Source organism: Octodon degus, unplaced genomic scaffold (assembly GCF_000260255.1).
Source record: "Octodon degus isolate 3935 unplaced genomic scaffold, OctDeg1.0 scaffold00005, whole genome shotgun sequence".
Classification (NCBI taxonomy): domain Eukaryota; kingdom Metazoa; phylum Chordata; class Mammalia; order Rodentia; family Octodontidae; genus Octodon; species Octodon degus.
Genome location: NW_004524581.1, coordinates 26,058,921 through 26,063,791, shown reverse-complemented (window position 1 = coordinate 26,063,791; position 4,871 = coordinate 26,058,921).

Genomic DNA, 4,871 nt, shown 5'->3' with positions numbered 1-4,871 from the left:
AGGGCAGGGCCAAGGGCTCTGGGTGAGGGGAGGATTTCTAGGCAGAGTCAGGGCAGTGATTTTTTTTTTTTCCTGTAATTTTTTTTTTTTTTTTTGCAGAACCAGGGATTGAATTCAGGCTCTTGGATTTGCCAGGGAAGCGCTTATTCCACTGAGCCATCTCCCCAGTCCCCTGTAATAAATTTTTTTAAAAAAGTTTAGGGCTGAGGAGATAGCTCAGTGGTCTAAACTCCTGCCCGGCAAGCTCAAGGGCCCGGGTTCCATACCCAGTACTGCATGCTGTGCCCACTCTGGAACCCCGGGCACACTGTGTGGCCACTGAGACCGGGCATGGTTGTGCACGCCTGCAATCCCAGCACTAGGGAGGCTAGACAGGAGGATCACTGTGAGCCCAAGCTACATGAGATCCTGTACCAAATACATAAAAGATTAAGAAATTTTTTTAAAAAGTTAAATGTTTACCAGATCTATTTTTCTTTTTTTCTTCCTTCTCCTCCTCCCCCTCCCTTCTCCTCCTCCTTCTCCTTTCTTCTTCTTCTTCTTCTTTTTTTTTTTTTTGGTGGTATCAGGGAGCAAACTCCAGACCTTGTGCTTGCCAGGCAGACAGTTAGGCTGCTGAGCTATATCCCCAGTCCTTTTCTTTTTGAGACAGGGTCTCACTATGCAGTCCAGGCTGGCCTTGAATTCACTGAGATCTTCCTGCTTCAGTTTCCCAAGTGATGGGATTACAGGCCTGGGCCATCACACCTGGATCTGGACTAAAAATATTAATTTGGTTCTTGATGCTTTTTTTTTTTTTTCGTATTTAGTACAGGGTCTACATGGTCTCACTACATACATCGGACTCATAGTGATCCTCCTATCTCAGCCTTTCCAGCGCTAGGATTACAGGTGCGCACCATCACGCCCAGTCTCAGTCACCATCTCAGTGCCCCAGGGGCAGGGCCAGCATGGCAGATTGAGGATCGAACACCCAGCCCCTGTGTCTGCCTAAACAGGCACTTTAGTCCGCTTAGCTATCAGACTGGCCCTTGTTCTTGATACATTTTTGTCTTTTTATTTTTTTGCAGAACCAGGGGTTGAACTCAGGCCTTTGCGCTTGCCAGGCAAGCACTTAGTCTACGGAGTTATCTCCCCAGCGCTGTCTTTTTAATATTTATTTATTTATTTGGTACAGGGTCTCACTATGAAGCTCGGACTCGTAGTGATCCTCCTGTCTCAGTCTCCCCAGTGCTGGGATTACAGGCGTGTGTCACCATTGCCCAGTTTGGATGGCAGGCTTGCCGCAAGGCTGGCGCAGCATGCAGTAACAGGGATTAAACCTGGGTCCTTGCATTTGCCAGGCAGGTGCTTGGACCTCTGAGCTATCTCCCCAGCCCTTTAACATTTTTTTTTGTACCAGGGATTGAATTCAGAACCTTGTGCTTCCCAAGCAGGCGCTTATGCCTTTGAGCTATATCCCCAGGCTCTACTTTTGTCTTTTTGAGACAGAACCTTTATAGTTTGGGCAGGCCTTGAACTCACTATGTGGCTCTGGTTGGCCTCAAATTAGTAGAGATACTCCTGCCTCAGCCTCAAGACTTGGAATTACAGCTGTGCACCACCATGCCCACCAATAAAATGTTAATTTGGGATTCATCAGAATAGGATCTGTAGGGGCCGGGGAGATGGCTCAGTAGAATATGCGCTTCCCTGGCAAGTACAAGGGCCTGAGTTCAATCCCTGGTTCTGAAAAAAAAGGATCTGTGCCTGGAGTTCTGAGATCGATTGTTTTGACTCAAGGAAATAAAGAAAAACTGCAGAGCCAATATTTAGTAGTTGGTGAAGGATGAACTAAAGGTCAAGCAGAGCAGGAGGGTGTCAGAGCTAAGGGAAGGTATTATGGAGACACAAGGGGTCGATCAGGATTATAAAAGATCCACTGGATGTCAAATAGTCTTCTTAAGGCTGAGGCACAAAGCCAGTGAGGTGGCGCATGCTTGTAACTGGGAGGCTGAGGCAGGAGGATTGCTGCAAATTCAAGACCAGTCTGGGCTCCAAAGTGAGCTCAAGGCCAGCCTGAGCTGCATAGAGAGACCTGTCTCAAAAGGATCACACACACACACACACACACACACACACACACACAGAACAGCAAGGCATAATATTAAAATTAACATAATCTCTGCTATAAATCGAGTACTCAGTCCCGGATGATCATTTACCCAACCAAACGCCCCGCCAGTCAATGGCGTATTAGCCAAGGAGACAGCAAATGCCTTGCTAGAGGCAGCGTTTCCCTCCCGGTGCTCGGTAGCGCTCTCCACCCGCTTCACAGCGCACCTGAGCAAGCCTGCATCTGCTGGGCGGCGCCGCCCACACCAGGAATCCAGATTTTGGGAGGCTGAGGCCGGACAACTGCAAATTTGAGCCCAGCCTTAAACTGGCAATTTAGCAAAACCCTATCCCAAAATCAAAGCAAAATAGGCCTGGGGGGGGGGGGCGGCGCGGGGAGATGGCTCAGTGGAATAAGCGCTTCCCTAGCAGGCGCAAGGATCTGAGTTCAATCCCTGGTTCCGCAAAAAAAAAAAAAAAAAAAAATAAGGCCTGGGGCTAGGGTTCTGATCCAAGGCTCTGGGTTCGATCCAGGCTGCCCGTGAGCCAGATTTCTCCCCGTGCCTACCGTGCGAGCCAGGGACAGCAGCTGGATTAGGAGGGCAGGGTGAGGCTGGGGAGTAAGAAAGGCGGGATTAACAACACTCAGGCAGCGCACAGGGCTTGACCGCGAGCCACCTGCGCAGGTGTGAAGCTTGGCGGGCCGGGCCAGGTGCCCCTCCATGGGGCCGCGCGGGGCGTGGGGGGATGGGGCGGAAGGATGGGGGTGGGGTGGGGTGGGAGTGGGGGTCGAGGTCGGGGCGGAGGGCGCAGGCGCACAGTGCTACGTGAGGGCCCCGGCTTTGTGCTGCTTCGAGAGTCTCAGGAACTCCGGGCAGGACAGGGCTCAGCGCAAAGGCCCTGAGTATTAGGACAAATAAAGGATGGGGATATAGCTCGGCTGCCGCAAGGGCTCCGAGGTCAATCCCCAGTACAGACAACAAAGCTAAGTGAGATGACACAACCTAAGAAAAGTCACTGAATGCTCAGCCACTGAGCTACCCCCAGCTGGTGAGTGTAGACGTTACGGTTAAATGATTGTGGTAAATGTAAGGTCACAAAAAAGTGTAAGTGAGGTTATTTTGAAACTAAAATGTATATGGCTGCTTTGTAAAAACTAGATTAAGCCAGGTGTGGTGCCGCACACCTGTGATGCCCACTCAGGAGGCCGAGGCGGGAGGATCGCCAGGAGTTCAAGACCAACTTGGGCTACTCAGTGAGCACGAGGTCAGCCTGAAATGCGTGGTGACACTCTGTCTCAAAAACAAAACAAAGCAATAAACTAGGTTAAGATGGTTCTCTGCCATAGTCATGTTGCATGAAGTATTTCTATGGATTTTTAAATATCTACAAAATGCCTCTGATTTTATCACAAAGTGTTTGCTTGCTGGCTAAAATTATTATTTTTTCTCTTTTTGAGGCATGGTTTCACAATGCAGTTCAGGCTGGCCTTGAACTCCTTTTTCGCCAGAGCTGGCCTCGAATTTGAGACATTCCTCCTGCCTCAGCCTCCCAAGTGCTGGGATTGCAGGCGTGTTGCCACTATGCCAGGTGAGGGTCCTGTTTATTTTAGTACAGGGTCTACAGGGTCTCACTATGTAGATCGGACTCATAGTGATCCGCCTGTGTTCAGCCTCCCAAGTGCTGGAATTACAGGAGCGCGCCACCATGCCCAATCTCAATCGCCATCTCAGCGCGCCCTGGGGGCGGGCAGTGTGACATGCCGAGGATCGAACCCTGGTTGCTGCTGAGCTGAGCTCTTTGCCCTGCCCTGAGAGTCCTAATTTTTGAAGGTTAGACAGGGAAACATTTGTTTATGGGAAGTTTGATTGCAGAGACACAGGAATCAGGTTGGGGAAGTGGCTCAGGGGTGACGGGCAACCGTGGCGAGGGATCTGGGGGAAGGATTTTCATTGGCTGTTCAATTGAATATTAGATTATTTAATAAAAATATTTTGTTTAAAATTTGTAAATGTGCATAAAAAGCCTTAAGTGAACTGTTTTGCAAGCTTCATTTGTCATGCAAACAGCTACTCCCTAATTGGCTTTGGTCACGTTGACACAGTGTACTGGATTTTCTTAAAGCTTGCAATCCCTGCATCTGCAAGCCATGGCCTGGGTGTTTAAACAGAAGGTCACTGAGCAAAGCAGCCAAGCTAGTGTGGCTCTCCAGACCTAACCAACCAAACCAAAGGAAGCAAACCAAACACTGTCCAGAGGGGCAGAGCAAGCTGCAGGGGCGACACAATTCCCTCCTCGGAGAAGGCCAGAGAAGGACATTGTGGGAGCTGGACATGCTACCTTCTTTACTTTTTTTAAAAAAAATATACTTAGTATGGGGTCTACAGGATCTTGCTACGTAGATCAGACCCGTAGTGATTCTCCTGTTTTCCGCCTCCCAAGTTCTGGGATTACAGGTGAGCGCCACCACATCCAGTCTCAATTGCCTGGCACGGCATGCCAAAGATTGAACCCTGGCCACTGTGCTGTGCCTAAGCAGGTGCTTTAGTCCTCTGAGCTATCAGTCTGGCCCTATGCTGCAGGCTTGGTAATCTGCTAAGCTATCGGCCAGCCCTGCTACCTTCTTCCCTTCATCATTTTTTTCTTTCTTCCTTCCTTTTTCCTTTTTTTTTTTTTTGCAGAGTTTAGGATTGAATTCAGGCCCTTGTGCTTGTCAGGCAAGCACTTATTCAACTGAGCTATCTCCCCAACTCCTTTCCTCCTCCTCCTCCTCCTCC